The sequence below is a fragment of the Hemiscyllium ocellatum genome, chromosome 2 (genome assembly GCF_020745735.1).
Source record: "Hemiscyllium ocellatum isolate sHemOce1 chromosome 2, sHemOce1.pat.X.cur, whole genome shotgun sequence".
Taxonomy (NCBI): domain Eukaryota; kingdom Metazoa; phylum Chordata; class Chondrichthyes; order Orectolobiformes; family Hemiscylliidae; genus Hemiscyllium; species Hemiscyllium ocellatum.
The window spans coordinates 7341408-7359979 of record NC_083402.1 but is presented as its reverse complement, the minus strand read 5'-3'; the positions used below and the strand labels follow the sequence as shown (position 1 = coordinate 7359979).

Below are 18572 nucleotides of genomic sequence, written 5' to 3'. Positions count from 1 at the left end.
TGTGTCAAATATTTGGGAATGATTAAATAGAGTGGGGGATTTGGCTCAACAGCATTTAAAAGTATCACAGTATACAATGAAACAGGAAGCAGGCAAGAAATCAAAGATTCACAATTTTGCTATCGAGGATAGTATGTTCGTGTTACTTCCAGTGATAGGTGGACCTTTAAAAGTATGGTTTAGTGGGCCTTATCAAGTCAAAAAGAAATAGAATAAGGTGAACTACTTGATAGGGTCTCCTGACAGAAAGAAATCTTACAGAATGTGTCATGTGAATATGCTCAAAAGGTATTTTGACAGGGAAGGAAAGCAAGAGGAGAAGGTGTTTTTGGTTACAACACAGAGGGAAGAAACAAGTTCAGAGGATTCTGAATTGGACATTCCTCAAATTAAATTGGACAACTAGGAAGTTGTCAAAAAGTGTGACGAATTATAAAAAGTGGAAATAAGCTGGGAAGTACTAATTTAATTATGCATGATGTCAATACAGGAAATGCTGTTCCGATTAAGCAACATCCTAATAGGCATAATCCATTAAGGTTGGCACAGGTTCAAAAGGAGATAGAATGCATGCTGCAAGATGACATAATTGAAATGAATTACAGTGACTGGAGCTCACCCATAATAATGGTACCAAAACCAAATGGTATCCAAGGCTTATTGTGAACTATCACAAAGTCAATGCAATTATAAAGACTGATGCATATCCAATTCCATGTTTAGAAGACTATGTTGAGAAGTTGGGAAAAGCAACTTACATTTCTAAGTTGGACACACTCAGAGGATACTAGCAGGTACCTATGTCAGAAAGCGAAAAGGCTATTCCAGCTTATGTATTACTGAGTGGGTTGTATCAGTTTAAAGTCATGCCATTTGGCATGAGAAATGCACCAGCCACATTTCAGAGACTAATCAATTAAGTCATTGCTGGACTACCCGATTGTGTCATATATATCAATGGCGTGGTGATTTTTAGTCACACATGGAAGGAACATTTGTCAGATTTGTCAGACTTGTTCGATCAACTTTGGAAGGCAGGCTTGGTGATAAACCTGGCTAAAAGTGAATTTGCCAAAACTTTAGTCTCCTTCAAGGACCATGTTATTGGACCTGGACAAATGGCCCCATGGAATGCATAAACAAAAGTAATTGTGGAGATTCCCATACCATCAACAAAAAGAACAGTACAATGATTCCTGGGATTGAGTGGATTTTATCGAAAATTTGTACCAAAATGTAGGAGTGTGGCTGCTCCACTCACTGAATTGCTGAAGAAAGGCAAGAAGTTTCAGTGGACAGCAAACTGTCAGAAGGCATTTGACAGCCTGAAATGGCCTGACATCCAGTTTTGTTTAGCAGCAGCAAGAGTGGGAGTGATGACCAGGGGGCTGCTGAGAAGGTAAGTGATTGCTTTAAAAACCTTACCTCGTGAATATACGAAGCACACACTGAGCAGGAGTGGACATGGGACTGCTGAGTAAGTGAAGTAATATATTTGGGCGATTTCATTATCCAAAACACTACTAAGGCATTGCGTCCCATCCATCCTCCTCCTCTCAACCAAAAAAAAGAGTTCTATGTGCCAGACTGGTAAGGTTCTTTTTTATTTTTCATTTTCAATCATCTCTTTGGAAATGTAGAATAGTGGGAATGAAGGTTAGGGCAGTTGAATGTTCCTCCTGCAGAATGTGGAAGGTAAGGATCATCACTAGTGTCCCTGCTGACTGCATCTATAGGAAGTGCACCCAACTCCTCAAAAACTACGTTAGGGAACTGGAGGTGGAGCTGGATGAGTTTTGGATCATTTGGGAGATGGACAGGGTTATTGAGAGGAGTTACAGGGAGGCAGTCACATCTCAGGTACAAGAAAAAGGCAGATGGGTTGCAGTCAAGGCGACATAAAGGGAACCGGCAGACAGTGCAGGGACTCCCTGTGGCTGTTCCACTCAATAATAAGTATACCAATTGGATACCATTGGGGGGCACAACTTACCAGAGGTAAGCCATGGGCTACAGGTCTCTGGCACAGAGTCTGTCCCTGTTGCTCAGAAGGGAAGGGAGGGGAGGAGATGAGCAGAGTATAAGTCACTGAGGACTCCATAGTTAGGGGGGGCAGAAAGGAGGTTCTGTGGGAACAAGAGAGACTCACATTTGATGTGTTGCTTTTCAGGTGCCAGGGTTCATGATGTCTCGGATCTTGTTTTCAGGATCTTTGAGGGGGAGAGACAGCAGCCCCAAGTCATGTTCCACATAGGCACTCACAACATTGTTCGGAAAAGGGATAGGGATTTAAAGCAGAAATTCAGAGAGGTAGGAGCTGGAACAAACAGAGTTGTTATCTTTGGTTTGTTACCCATGCCACGTGCTAGCATGGTGACGAATAGGGAGTGAGAGGAGTTGAACACATGGCAACAGGGATGGTGCAGGAGAGAGGGCTTTGGATACCTGGGTAATTGGGCCTCATTCTGGGATAGGTGGAACCTCTACAAATGGGATGGTCTAAACCTGAACCAGAGGGGTATGAATATCCTGGGCGCATGGAGGGGGAGGTTTGCTAATGCTTTTTGGGAGGTTTTAAACAAATTTAGCAGGGGGATGGGAACCTAAATCATAGTTCTAGTGTCCAGGAGATTGAGAGTAGTGAAGCCAGAAACAAGGTTTCAAGATCCTAAGAGTGCATTGGCAAGCAGGCAGGTGGTTTGAAGTGTGTCTACTTCAAAACCAGGAGCGTCCAGAAAAAGGTGGGTGAACTTGCAGCATTAGTTGGTCCCTGGGACTTTGATGTTGTGGCCATTTTGGAGACAAGAATGGTTATTGCAGGTTTGGTGGCAGAAATATTTTGAGGACTCGTCTACTGAGGTAGTATGGGCTTAGGTTAGAAACAGGAAAGGAGAAGTCACCCTATTGGGAGTTTTCTATAGGCCTCTGATTAGCTCCAGAGATGTAGAGGAAAGGATAGCAAAGATAATTCTGGATAGGAGCAAGAGTAATGAGGTAGTTGTTACGGGGTACTTTAACATTCCAAATATTATAGTTCAAGTACTTTAGATGGGTCAGTTTTTGTCTAATGTGTGCACGACGGCTTCCTGACACAGTATGGAGACAGGCCAACAAGGGGCAAGGCCACATTGGATTTAGTACTGGCTAATGAACCCAGCCATGTGTTAGATTTGGAGGTATGTGAGTACTTTAGTGATAGTGACCACAATTTGGTTATGTTTACTTTAGCGATGGAAAGTGATATATAATGCGAGGCAACAGTTATTGCTGGTGGAAACGCAATTATGATGCAATTGGGCAAGATTTAGGATGCATAGGATGGGGAAGGAAACTGCAGGGGATGGGCACAATTGAAATGTGGAGCTTGTTCAAGGAACAGATACTGCGTGTCCTTAATAAGTATGTAGCTGTCAGGCAGGGAGGAATTGGTTGAGCAAGGGAGCAGTGGTTTACTAAGGATGTTGAATCTTTTGTCAAGAGGAAAAAGATGGCTTATTTTAGGGTGAGACATAAAGGCTTAGTTAGGGCACTTGATCGTTACAAGTGAGCCAGGAAAGATCTCAGAGGGAGAGCTGAGAAGAGTCAGTGGGGGACATGATAAGGCATTGGCAGATAAGATCAAGGAAAACTCTAAGGCTTTCTATAGGTATATGAGGAGTAAAGGAATGAGTAGAGCAAGATTAGGATCAATCAAGGACAGTAGTGGGAAGTTGTGCATGGAGTCCGAGGAAATAGGAGAAGTGCTAAATGAATATTTTTTGTTGCTACTCACACTAGAAAAGGACAATGTTGTTGAGGAGAATACTGAGATAAAGGCGACTAGATGAGATGGGATTGAGGTTTATAAGGAGGGGGTGTTAGCTATTCTGGAAAGTGTGAAAATAGATAAGACTCCTGGGCCATATAGGATTTATCTGAGGAATATCTGGGAAGGAAGGGAGGAGATTGCAGAGTCTTTGGCTTTGATCTTTATTTTGTCATTGTCTACAGGAATAGTGCCAGAAGACTGGAGGATTGTGAATGTTGTCCCCTTCTTCAGGAAGGGAAGTAGAGACAATCCTGGTAATTATAGACCAGTGAGCCTTATTTTAGTTATGGGTAAGTGTGAGGAAAGGTTATAAGAGATCGGTTTAATAATCATCTAGAAAGAAATAAGTTGATTAGGGATAATCAAAACAGTTTTGTGAAGGGTAGGTCATGCCTCACAAAACTTATTGAGTTCTTTGAGAAGGTGACCAAACAGGTGGATGAGGGTAAAGTGGTTGATGTGGTGCATTTAGATTTCAATAAGGTGTTTAATAAGGTTCTTCATGATAGGCTATTGCACAAAATATGGAGGCATGGGATTGAGAATCACTTAGCGGTTTGGATCAGAAATTGGTGAGCTGAAAGAAGACAGAGGGTGGTGGTTGATGGGAAATATTGATCCTGGTTTTCAGTTACTAAGAGTGGACCGCAAATATCTGTGTTGGGGGAACTGTTGTGTGTCATTTTTACAAGTGACCTGGATGAGGATGTAGAAGGATTGGTTAGTAAATTTCCAGATAACACTAATGTTGGTGGAGTTGTGGATTGTACTGAAGGATATTGAAGGTTACAGAGAGTCATAGATAAGCTGCAGAACTGGGCTGAGAGGTGGCAAATGGAGTTTAATATGGAAAAGTGTGAGGTGATTCACTTTGGAAGGAGCAACAGGAATACAGAGTACTGGGCTAATGGTAAAATTCATGATAGTGAGGTTGAGCAGACAGATCTTGGTGTCCATCTATACGGATCCTTGAAAGTTACCACTCATGTTGATAGGGTTGTTAAGAAGGCATATGTTTTGTTAGCTTTTATTGGTAAAGGGATTGAGTTTTGGAGCTATGAGGGCATGTTCCAGCTGTACAAAACGCTGGTGTGACTGCACTTGGAATATTGCGTACAGTTCTCTCATTACCACATTATAGGAAAGATGTGGAAGCTTTGGAAATGGTTCAGAGGAGATTTACTAGGATGTTGCCTACAATGGAGGGAAGGTCTATTGAGGAAAGGCTGAGGCACCTGAGACTGTTTTCATTAGAGAGAAGAAGTTTGAGAAGTGACTTAACTGAGACAGATAAGATAATAAGAGGGTTAGATAGGGTGTACAGTGACAGCCTTTTTCCTCAGATAGTCATGGCTATCACATGGGGACATAGCCTGAAATTGAGGGTTGATAGATACAGGAGAGATGTCAGAGGTAGTTTCTTTACTTAGAGAGAGGTAGGGCATAGAATGTGCTGCCAGCAACAATACTAGTCTCACCAACATTAAAGGCATTTTAATAGTCATTGAATAAACATATGGATGAATTTGGAGTAATGTAGGATAGGTGGGATTCAGATTGGTTTCATAGGTCAGCATAACATCGAGGGCTGAAGGGCCTGAATGTGCTGCAATGTTCTATGTTCTTGTTCTAAAGCTGTGTTAACCACTGACCTAGTATGAGCCACACCTAATAAAGCAAAGCCATTCAAGGTGGCTATCGATGCAAGTGTTGATGCTGTGCTCTTACAAGAAGATGATGAGAAGCTAGAAAGATGTATTGGGTATTTTTCCAGGAAATTGAACATTCATCAGTAGAAATGTTCGACAGTTGAGAAGGAGACTTTGAGCTTTGTGTTGGTGTTACAACATTTCAATGTTTATGTTACTAGTAACGTATCTGAGACAATCATGTATGATAAGTTCCTAGGGAGTGTTGCTGAACAAAAAGACCTTGGAGTGCAGGTTCATAGCTCCTTGAAAGTGGAGTTGCAGGTAGATATGATAGTGAAGAAGACCTTCCTTTATTGGTCAGAGCATAGAGTACAGGAGTTGGGAGGTCATGTCGCAGCTGTACATGTCATTGGTTAGGCCAATGTTGGAAAATTTGTGCAATTCTGGTCTCCATCGTATCAGAAAGATGTTGTGAAACTTGAAAGGATTCAGAAAAGATTTACAAGGATGCTGCCAGGGTTGGAGGATTTGAGCTATAAGGACAGGATGAACAGGCTGGGGCTGTTTTCCCTGGAGCTGAGGGGTGACCTTATAGAGGTTTACAAAATTATGAGGGGCATGGATAGAATAAATAGACAAAGACTTTTCCCTGGGGAGGGGGAGTGCAGAACTAGAGGGCATAGGTTTAGAGTGAGAGGGGAAAGATATAAAAGAGACCTAAGGGGCAATTTTCTCACACAGAGGGTGGTACATGCATGGAATGAGCTGCCAGAGGAAGTGGTGGAGGCTGGTACAATTGCAATATATAAAAGGCATCTGGATGGGTATATGAATAGGAAGGTTTGGAGGGATATGGACTGGGTGCTGGCAGGTGGGACTAGATTGGTTTGGGATGTCTGGTCGGCATGGACGGTTTGGACTTAAGGGTCTGTTTCCATGCTGTACATCTCTATGACTCTATGACTCGATGTACACTGATCATAACCAATTGAGGTTAGTGGAGAAATTTAAGGACAAAAATGCCAGACTGTTTAGATGGAGCTTGTTGTTAAAAGCCAACAATTTGGGTGGACAGGACAAGGAAATGTGATTGCTGATGAATTGTTGAGATTTGAATGAGAAACAGAGACGTTCAGTGGCAGGTGTGCTTGCATGTTTGTAGTCGATGTAATGTACATGTGTGTTTTAGAGTACTAACAATTTAGATTGAAGGAATTTTAAATTTAAGCCACCTTTGGATATTGATTGTTCATTTTAAGGGGGGGGGAGGTGGTGAGGTGAAGCTGTTCCTTTAACAAGGTTATGTTGTCCTTGGTTTTTATAAAGAGAGGTCGTAAATGACACAGACTCCAAAAAGTCTGGGGTTGACGGGTTTCAGGGCCAATTTGTATATAGCTACTAGGTACTGCCTGAAGCAGAAGGCTTTCAAGTTTTAACAAGAACACTTGTACAGTGAAAGGAGTGTGGCCATTTCTCCCAGCTCAGCTTTACTCTGGTTTGGTTTTATTTGGAATCTGCTGGATTCAAAGAAGCAGGTCTTTGCTGGTACTTTCTCTGACTTCTCCCCTGTAAGACCCATTGTTTGATTTTTTTCCTTTTGTGCCAAGAGGTTTTTATGGGAATTGTTCCAAATCTTTGGAGCAGCATCATTAAGTTGGGATGATCGATTGGGTTTTTCAATAGGTTACGTTATTCAGTATTCTGTTCTCTTTTGTTTGTGTTTCATTTGGTGACGTTGTAAATAAATTCTGTTTTGTTTAAAACTACGTGGATTGACCAATGCATCTCTCCTGGAATATCCATGTTACGTCTACTTAAAACAACTAGCAGAGTTAGGGTCTGGACTACTTTCTTGGAATGTTTTAAGGGGCCTGGCCTGGTCCATAACAGATGGAATAAATTGCTTGAGGAAGTTGCAACATTTAAAAGACATTTGGGCATGTACATGTTTGAAGGGATAGAGGTGGGACAAGTTTAGTTTGGGAAACCTAGTCAGCATGGAGAAGTTGGACCGAAGGATCTGTTTCGTGCTGTATGAATTTATACCTGTCTTAAATCTGCACTGCTATTCAATACAATCATGACTGATTGAATAATGCTCAACTCCACTTTCCTACCTTTTCCTTATAGATCCTGAAAAGAGCGAAGTGTGGTTGTTGGAAACATCAGTTGGCACAGAGCTGATAAGGGTTGATAGGGATGGGTGGAGTGAGGTCATCAGTTCACACAAAGTGCTATAAGAGGCATTAGGGATGAGTGAGAACATGAGTTGCCCACAAGTTGCTAAATAGTGTCCAACTGGTAATAGACATGGTGGGAGAATAGACAGAGTGCACGGGTTAGTATGAAATGGCTAAGCCCTTAAGAAGGACTGTCATGTTGAACTTCTAATTTCATTTCTTTAGGCGGACTAAATGAGACAGCTTTTGCAGACAGGTTAAGGAGAATCCAAAGAAATTCTCTAAGTATATTAAAGGCAAAAGAGTAACTAGGGAGAGAATCGGGCCCCTTAATGATCAACAGAGCCATCTATGTGTGGAACCACAGGAGATGCATACAATCCTAAATGAGTATTTTGCATCAGTATTCACCATGAAGAAATTGATCAGCGATGAGGGATTTGTCATATGAAGAGAGATTAAACAATTTCGGCCTATATTCTCTGAAATTTAGAAGAATGATGGGAGATCAAATTGAGGTATTCAAGACAATAAAGGGAATGGATAAAATAGACGTGGAACAAACACTTTTTCCTGAGGAGCATTCTAGGATGAGAGGTCATAGTCTTCGGAAAGGAATAGCAAATTTAAAACAAAGTTAAGGAGAAACTACTTCTCCCAAAATGTTGTGAATCTGTGGAATTTGCTAACCCAAAATGCTGGGGCAATGAGTGAAGTTAAGGAGGATTTTTAATTGGCAATGGGTTGAAGGGTTTTGGGGAGAAGGCAGGAGAATGGGGCTGAGGAGCATATTAACCATGATCGAGTGGCGGATCAGTCTTGATGGGCCAAATGGCCTAATTCTGCTCCTATATCTTCCGAAGTATTGAAGTTATGAAAGAATGGAAGTTAGCGAACTCAGGCAGATAAGTAATGATGACTTGAGACGAATAAACATTACACAAGACAAGGTGCTGGAAGTTTAAAAATGCTTAAAGGTAGGTGAATCCCTAGGATCTGATCAAATATATCCTAGGACATTGTGGGAAGCTAATGGAAAAATTATGGAGCCACTGGCAGAGATATTTGTATCATCCTCAATGTTTGGATGAGGTATCAGAAGACTGGAGAGTGGCCACTATTACATCACTGTTTAAAAAAGGCTGCAAGAAAAAAAGCAGGGAATTACAGACCAGTGGGCCTAACGTCAATGATTGGTAAGTAGTTGGAGAGTTCTTGAGAGACACGACCTTCATGCATTTGGAAAGGCAAAGACAGATTCGGATAGTCAGTATGGCTTTTTGTGTGGAAAATCCTGTCTCACAAATTTGATTGAGTTTCTCACAGAGATGACCAAGAAGCTAGAGCAAGGTGGAGCAGGCGATATTGTCTACATGGACTTTAGCAAGGCCTTCAAGAAAGTTCAACATAGCAGATTGGTTGTAAGGTGAGATCACAAGATCTAAACAGAACATTCAGGAAGATTTTATAAATATGGAACAGTAGGTGGAGTTACATACAGTGTGACGTGAACCCAAAATCATGATTGAGGCTGTCTTCATGGGTATTTGCAAAATCTTCCTTACTCTTCTGTTTTGACACCATTAATATAAGTTCTTATTATGAACTCTCTATCTCAGTTTGCAGAGTTTTGGATTACCCATTACTTTGGTTAAACCCTCGATATATGACACATATACCTATCATATTATTCCAGCCATTTGGTTTGTCTCCAGCACCATCTTATTTTTAATTCATTGTAATTATCTCTCTGCCTCAACTAATCAGATCATAGGCCATCCTTTCACTTGTTATTCAGCTGTTAGCACTTTACTCACACTACTGGATACTTTTGATCACGTGCACTGACTTGTTACTCAGCCTGTCGACACACCACTGATGCCATTTGTCCTATCTTTTGATCTCTCTACTGATAAATTCTATGCCTGTGCTCTTCCCTCCACTTCACCTGATGAAGGACTATATCTTAGGACCAGTGCTCCAAAAGCTTGTGATTTCAAATTAAACCTGTTGGAATATAACTTAGTATCATGTGACTTCTCATCTTGTCCACCCCAGTACAATACTGGCACCTTCACATCAGGAAAATATCAGGCTTGGGCTGAAAAATGTCAAGTAACAATTGTGCCACACAAATGACAGGCAATAATCATCTCCAATGAGACCACCTCATGACATTTAATGCTGTTACCATCACTGAATCCATCAATATCCTTGGGATTACCATTGAGCAGAGACTCAACTGAACTTGCGATATGAACACAATGGCTACAAGGATGAGTTGGAAATACTGAGGACTGCAGATGCTGGAAACTCAGAATTGATAAAAAGTAGATCTGAAACAAAGAGCAGCCAGTCAAGCATCATCAGAAGAGCAGAAGAGTGGACTGCTGAAGGGTCCTGCCTGAAACATGGACTCTCCTGCTCTTCCGATGCTGCTTGACCTGCTGTATGTTTTCCAGCTGCACATGTTATTGACCCAGATAAGGGCAAGGAAACCTGCAGTGTGTAACTCATTTCCTGAGTTCCAAATTCTATCTAACACCTACAAGTCACAAGTCAGTAATGTATTGGAATACTGAATGCTTGCCTGGGTGGGTGCGGCTTCAACAATACTCAAGAGGCTTGACACTGTCCAGCACACTTGATGGGCACCATATCCACAAGCATTCACTCCAACTACCACCCAACACTGAAATGCAGCAGTGCGTACTATCTACAAGATGCACTGCAGAAAGTTACCAAAGGTTCTTAGACAGCATCTTCCAAACCCACGACCATGTCCATTGAGGAGGAACAAGGTAGCAGATACCTGGGAACACCATCACCTGCAAATTTCCCTCCAAGCGACTCACCATTCTGACTTAGAAACATATTGCCATTCCTTCAGTGTGATTGGTCAAAGTGCTCCCGAACAGTATCCCTGGATGCTCACAATACCCCTGCCTTGCCTTTTTAGCACTTTGCTCCATCAGCCAGAGATACCAGGCTAATATTATTGCTGTCTTGTTATACATTTAGCATAGACACAGGAAGCTTGTTATTGTTGTCAGTCATCTTCAGTTGAGTCAGGGAGACAGCCTTTCTGGGAGGTCTTCCTGGCACAATAAGCTGAGTGCAGTCTCTGATACATCTAGGCCTTGCTCAGGCTAGTCAGAGTCATGATGCTGTCCACATAAGGAATGAGGAGCTGAGTGATAAGCAGCAGACCCTCTGTCTTGATTCTTTCTGCCCTATGGTGAGCTATTTTCCTCCTGCAATGAGACAGAGAAGCCGGTATAAATGCTCAAAAAAACTTGGCACAGCTCAAACTTAGCTGAAAATGTGTTGCTAGAAAAGCGCAGCAGGTCAGGCAGCATCCAAGGAACAGGAGAATCGACGTTTTTGGCATAAACCCTTCTTCAGGAATGAGGAAAGTGTGTCCAGCAGGCTAAGACAAAAGGTAGGGAGGAGGGACTTGTGGGGGGGGCTTTGGAAATGCGATAGGTGGAAGGAAGTCAAGGTGAGGGTGATAGGCCGGAGTGGGATGGGGGCGGAGAGGTCAGGAAGAAGATTTCAGGTTAGGAAGGCGGTGCTGAGTTTGAGGGATTTGACTGAGACAAGGTCGGGGGAGGAGAAATGAGGAAACTGGAGAAATCTGAGTTCATCCCGTGTGGTTGGAGGGTTCCTAGGCGGAAGATGAGGCGCTCTTCCTCCAACCGTCATGTTGCTATGGTCTGGCGATGGAGGAGTCCAAGGACCTGCATGTCCTTGGTGGAGTGGGAGGGGGCGTTGAAATGTTGAGCCACGGGGTGGTTGGGTTGATTGGTCTGGGTGTCCCAGAGGTGTTCTCTGAAACTTTCCGCAAGTAGGCGGCCTGTCTCCCCATTATAGACGAGGCCACATCGGGTGCAGCGGATGCAATAAATGATGTGTGTGGAGGTGCAGGTGAATTTGTGGCGGATATGGCGGGATCCCATGGGGCCTTGGAGAGAAGTAAGGGAGGAGGTGTGGTCGCACGTTTTGCATTTCTTACAGTTGCAGAGGAAGGTGCCGGGAGTGGAGGTTGGGTTGGTGGGGGGTGTGGACCTGACGAGGGAGTCATGGAGGGAGTGGTCTTTTCGGAAGTCACTTCCCAAAACGTCGATTCTCCTGTTCCTTGGATGCTGCCTGACCTGCTGCACTTTTCCGGCAACACATTTTCAGCTCTGATCTCCAGCATCTGCAGTCCTCACTTTCTCCTCACAGCTCAAACTTAGCCAAAAAGACACAAAATGCAGCTCCAAAGCATCCAGGCTCTGAGAAGAAAATTGTGCCAAGTGCAGAAATGATATGCAAACTACATTCTGGCTTTAGCAGCCACAACAGAATTTATTGCAATTCTTTGGGGTAGTTAGGATTTGTATGTGTGTGTGTAAACCAGACACACTGAATTTGCATGTGCCTACACATAGATTACTCACTAGTTTACCAGAGATCTGTGATCCTGGGTCAGCCCTTATCCCATGATATGTATTCAGGACAGAAGTTCTAGGGTACACGCCAGTCACTCTTCCTTCAATAGTACAAGGAGAGGAGGTAATCACCTAGTGGTTTTATTGCTGGACAGTTAATCCAGAGCCCATTCCTGAAGAAAGGCTCATGCCCGAAACGTCGATTCTCCTGCTCCTTGGATGCTGCCTGACTTGCTGCGCTTTTCCAGCAACACATTTTCAGCTGTTAATCCAAAGACCTAATTGATAAATGCTGACCTAGCCAGTGACACTCTCAACCAATGAATGAATAGAAAAAAACAGGGATTCCCCGAGCTACATTTTTTATCTGATCCTGTGCTGTTCACAGACTTCCCATTTCTGGTTCATATTATTTAAGTCGATCAACATTTCTTTGGTAGAGCACAGGAAGTCAAGTAACTTCTGCATTTTTCTGTAAAATGACAAAAGTAAATGAGTGAGAAGGATGAAATGCTGAAATATTGATGATGAGATCTCTCTATGTTTCTCTTTCTGCAGTCCTCCTGTCAGTCGCAGTGCGGGGAGGCAGTAAAGTACTTTTTAACACTGGCCTTTCAAATTCATTTTGTTAATCCTGGAATTTTCTCCTCCATGGTGACCCGTCTGCAGTCTGGTATTTAGTTCCCAAAGTTGTTGCTGTTCAGCAAGATGTGCCTTTTCCTTCACTGCTGCTTCTTCATGAGGGAGAAATCATTAGTTTTACAAAAAAAATGAAAGCAAGATAACATTGCTCACCTAAAGTTGCCAAAACATTCTAATCAGAGCTCCCAGTGGGACATAGCCCACATCATGTGACCTTCCAGAGAGTGAGGGGAGGTACAAAACACTGCAGACACAACCAGGTTTCAAAGAGATACTGGGACATAACTGATTGAGAATTAACAATGATGAAATTAAAGCATTTGCCTTTACTTCTTACAAATATTACTTGTCTTACAAATACAGAATTAAGAAAGTCAAAATTTGCCACTTGATGTAACCAAACCTTGTCGGTGGCTGACCATTGTAATTGAATGAATGACGTGCGGTTACAAGATTTTTATGGTAGATAGAAAATAAATTCAATGTAGAAAGTTACATTGTGTCTATTTCTGCCTCATTGCCCTTTTATCAATATGATGAGTATTAATTACAGTTAGTCAGCCAGTCATGAACTATTCCTAGTGTGAAGGATCATTCCTTCACATTTTCATTATAGAATCATGGACTGTTCGCCATTTATAGAATAGAAAGAAGTCATTTGGCCAATACATCAACCAACATAGATCTGACTATCCTTCTCCCATTTTGCAGCTCTTGGTCCCTATACATTTTACCAACTTATTAAGGGCTTTAAATTGATTTTGGGGGTATGGGTGGGGCTGGGAGGTGGGATTCAGTTGGAGGGAGAAGGAGTCAAATCGCTAATAAAGGGAGGTATTAGCATTGTTGGGAGTGGAGTCACAGAATTATACAGCACAGAAACAGACCCTTTGATCAATCAATTCATATTGACCTTAATTCTGAAATAAACTAGTCCCACCCTCTTACACTTGGCCCATATCCCTCCAAACATTTCTTATTCATGAAATTATCTAAATGTCTTTTAAATGTTATATCTCTTATCTGCACCCATCACTTCCTCTGAAAATTCAATGTTGTAACTCTACCCACATCCACCACTTCCTCTGGAAGTTCATTCGAAACAGGAACTATTCTTTGTGGGAAAAAAAGATTGCCTTTCATGTCTTTTTAAAAATATTTCTCCTCTCATTTAAAAAAAAACTCTCCAGTCTTGAAATACCCCACCCGAGGGAAAAGACCCCCTTATCGAAACTTCTCATGATTTTATAAACCATTATATGGTCAATTGTCAACCTCCTAAGCTCCAGTGAAAAAAATCCCAGCCTATCCAGCCTCTCCTGAAAACTCAAGCCCTCTATTATGGGCAACATCCTGGCAAATTTCTTCTGAACCATCTCCAGATTAATGATATCCTACCTGTAACAGAGAGACTAGAACTGAACATAATACTTCAGAAGAGGCTTCACCAACATCCTGTATAGCCTCAACATGATGTCCCAACTCTTATACTCAAAAGTCTGAGCAATGAAGGCAAGAAAGCTAAAAACTTTCTTAACATCTATATGTGAAACAAACTTCAAAGAATTGTGTACCCAAATCCCTAGGCCTGTCTGTTCTACAACATTGCACAAGGCCCTAATTTTAATTGTATGAGAATTGCCTTTGTTTGTTTTATCAAAATGCCATATATCACATTTATCAATATATTAGTCATCATATAAGTAAATAAGTCATAATGTGGGATTGATTTGGGCAAATTAAAGAATATAAGAGAAAGAGATTCCTAGTGGGAGCTGTTTCTAGATCAATGGAAAGGTTGTCTCAATGCAGAATAAATGGTCAAACAGGAAATAGTCTGTAAGATCGGAACTACAACTATCATGTATGATTTTAATCTGAATGTTGACTCAACAAATCAGACAGTCAAGGTTAACAAGGAATGCAGAAGGTATTGTTTCTTAGACAAGCCACATTGCAGAATTTGCCCAGGAACATAGTAATGCAGATCTAGTCATGTATATTGAGGGAAGATTATGAGGATTGAGGATCCACTAAGGCATAGCAATCACAACATTTAAGATTTTTAAATCAGTTTGACATAAGCACTTAAGAAACAGGAGCAAGAGTAGACCATCTGGCCTGTTGAGCCTGCTCCGCTATTCAAGATCCTGATCTTTTTGTGGCCTTTGCTCCACTTACCTGCCCACTCACCATAATCCTTAATATCTTTACTGTTCTATCTACCTTTGCCTTAAAAACATTCAATGAAGCAGCCTCCACTGCTTCACTGGGCAGGGAATTCCACAGATTCACAACCTTGAAGAAGTTCCTCCTCACTCAATTCTCAATCTGCTCCTCCTTATTTTGAGGCTATGCCGCCCAGTTCTAGTTTCACCTGCCAGTGGAAAGGACCTCACTGTTTCTATTTTATATATTCCACGACAATTTTGTATGTAGATCTCCCCTAATTCTTTGAAATGCAAATGAATATAGCCCCAGACTACTCAATCTGTCTCCATAAGCCATCGCACTCAATTCCAGAATCAAACTAGTGAACCTTCTCTGCACCATTTCCTGTGCCAGTATGTCCTTTCTGAATTAAGGAGACCAAAAACTGTACACAGATCTCCCCAGCACCCTATACAGCTGCAGCATAACCTCCCTGGTTTTACACTTCATCTCTCCAGCAATGAAGCACAAAAATCCATTTGCATTCTAACTTACTTGCTGCACCTTCAATCCAACTTTTTGTGATTCATGCACAAGTATCCTCAGGTCCCCCTGCATGTTGCACTTTTTCACCATTTAAATAATAGACTATTTTGCTATTATTCCTACCAATATGAATGACCTCACATTGACCAACATTGCACTCTATCTGCTAGACCATTGCCCACTCAACCTATCTTTGGGCCAAAACAAATTGGGTCTAAACAGTGTTTTCAACTTAAATGAAAGCAATTACAGAAGTATGAAGAAAATGAGTTGTCTAAAGTGAGCTAAGAAAATAGATGAAGGGGAAAGTGGAAAGTGCGATAAACAATAGAAAATATAAATAAAAGAAAGCAGAATTGTAAAAAATTAACTCTACTGGAAAACTAAACAGAATAATAGATATCTAATGACTAATAGCAATTATTTCAATATAGTAACATCCTACAAACACACCCTTGGCAAAGGCAAATTCAGTAAAATAGATTGTCTCACATGCAATTTTCCAATCCAGGAGGAGACAACATCAGGTGCAAACTCTGAAAGAGAGAGAGAGAGGATGCAAGCATATTGCTATAGCAGGGAGAGAAATATAAAAACTTCCAAACCCCAACAGGGCCTCAAACGTAAACTATAATATTGATTCTGTGGGAGCTTGACCCCACTCATTCCTGCTGCTTTTATTGTTTCAATTTTTAAAAACACCTCAAGGACTCCCAAGTTCTTTTTTACTTTTTTGGCTTGGATCAGAAATTCTGGCACGTCTGTGCCAACCCTTCTTCATTAAAAAAAAACTAGGACAAAGTATACTTCTTGAAGCTATAGTATCATCACACTATACCAATAACCAACACTATGGGCTTCTAACATTTTTAATAGCCTCCTGTGAAACACCATGTCGATGACTTTCTGAAAATCCAAATACATCATGTCCAATTGTTCTCCTTTATCTAACTTGTTCATTGTCTCCTCAAAGAATTCTAACAGATTAATTTCATGCATGAACTCTCCTTAATGAAGACATGCTGACTCAGCCTTATTTTACCATTCACTTCCAAGTACTCTGCAATATCTTCTTTACTAATGGACTCAAAAATCTTACAAATGATTGAGGTCAGGCTAACCAGCTAACCATCTCCTGCTTTCCTCTCCCTGACGAAACCATGCTGTCTGTTTTAGCTTAATTCATCCCTCTCCCAGGGTAGGTTAATTCAGTCCCTTCCAATTGCTTCCAATAGTTACCCTGCTACCGACTGACTGGCCTGTAGCTACCTGGTTTATCCCTTGCTCACATTTTGAATCACTGTACCACACTGGTTTTCCTCCAGTCCTCCAACACCTCTCCAGCTGTAGATCTAAGCTCCTTCTATGTAAGTCAGTGGATGATGATCGGTAAAAATGACAGTCTTAGTGTTTCCACGTCGAACATATTATTGAAGAGCTGCCAACTTTGCTTCCTTTTCTCCCATTAAGTTGTTTTTCTGATGTTAGTTCAAATTTTTTTGAAAAATAGGTCACCCACCTCTCCAGCCCAGCCTCGTCAACCTATAGGAGAATTGCTCCAATCCTCAAATTGCAAACATCGACTGCTAATTGAAATGATTTGTTAAAGTTTGGTGCAGTTAATACCAGTTCAAATTATCTTTAGCTTCTCATAGTCTGCCTGTCATTATTCTGTCGACCATTACGTTTTCATTTAGATTTGGAATAAATTAGCCAAGGGTATGTCTACTTTCTAAAAAGAGATACAAATGCTCTAGAACCTCATTACCTCTCTCATTTTAAGAGCTGACAGTGGAAGGTTAGGCAGGGAGCTTTCAATCTTCATGCTGTTGCATCAACAGCCCGACTCCTTCTCCCAAGACCCAACTGAAAATTTTGGTCTCTCCCTGACCAACTGACCATGAGGTCCCAGTTACTACTGAACATCTGCCATCTCCTCCTGGGAGCATAAAGGTGCCTCCCAGACTTTTTTTTAGATTAGATTACCTAGAGTGTGGAAACAGGCCCTTCAGCCCAACAAGTCCACACTGACCCTCCCAAGAGCAATCCACCCAGACCCAGTCCTCTACACCTAACACTACAGGCAATTTAGCATGGCCAATTCACCTAACCTGCACATTTTTGGACGGCGGGAGGAAACTGGAGCTCCCGGAGGAAACCCACGCAGACACGGGGAGAATGTGCAAACTCCACACAGTCAGTTGCCTGAGGCGGGAATTGAACCCAGGTCTCTGGCGCTGTGAGGCAGCAATGTTAACCACTGTGTCACCGTGCCACCCGCAAAAATTTTTTTTTTTTTTTTTTTACGGGGGAGAACGCAAACGCAGTCTCCCACTACCACAAATGTTGCAGTCGTGTATCCCGCATTTGGGGACATCGCAGGCGTCAGCACACCCGAAGTGCAAAGGAATAGCCTCGTCCTGGGAGAGGCACTGCACTGATCATGTCATCTTCCCTGAGCTGAAAATGTGTTGCTGGAAAAGCGCAGCAGGTCAGGCAGCATCCAAAGAGCAGAGGAATCGACGTTTCGGGCATAAGCCCTTCTTCAGGAAGGCTTATACCCGAAATGTCGATTCCCCTGCTCTTTGGATGCTGCCTGACCTGCTGCGCTTTTACAGCAACACATTTTCAGCTCTGATCTCCAGCATCTGCAGTCCTCACTTTCTCCTTGAAGATTTTATGTCATCTTCCCTGCCAGGTAAGTATTGCTGGAACTAATTCCCAGGGAATGACCTCATTTATGGGCAACTTCTGGTATCTGTTTAAATATATTGTTCTCTCCTAGTGTGTAAGTGTCTATGGAATTGTGTCAATGAGAATCAGCCTACAATTAACTTCCAGGCATGGGCACACAGCCAAATCAGAAGTTGTCTGTCATCTTCAGTTCACAGTTCCTCGATCACAGCTCCAAACAAAGATTTATAAAATAAAACAAAAATCATTAAACATCAGCAAGTGTTCAAACACCATGAGCTGCAGCATTTCAAGGAGACAGGTTCCCACCATCTTCTCAAGGGTAATTAGGGATGGGTAGGAAGTGCTGGCCCTGCTTGCAAAATCCCATCCCATGAGTAAATGAAAATGTCAGCAGTGCCTATAAGTACTCTGAAATGAAGGAACATGCAATTTAGATTTACAGAATCAGACCATCCATTGTGTT

At 41.9% G+C, this 18572-nt stretch overlaps 1 non-coding gene across 1 annotated transcript; it reads right to left on the bottom strand.

The window, feature by feature from the left end:
• Positions 1–17718: 17718 nt before the first annotated feature.
• On the bottom strand, positions 17719–17882 carry LOC132829973 (U1 spliceosomal RNA). Its single transcript, XR_009646288.1, has one exon. It is a non-coding gene; the product is annotated as a U1 spliceosomal RNA (small nuclear RNA).
• Positions 17883–18572: the final 690 nt, after the last annotated feature.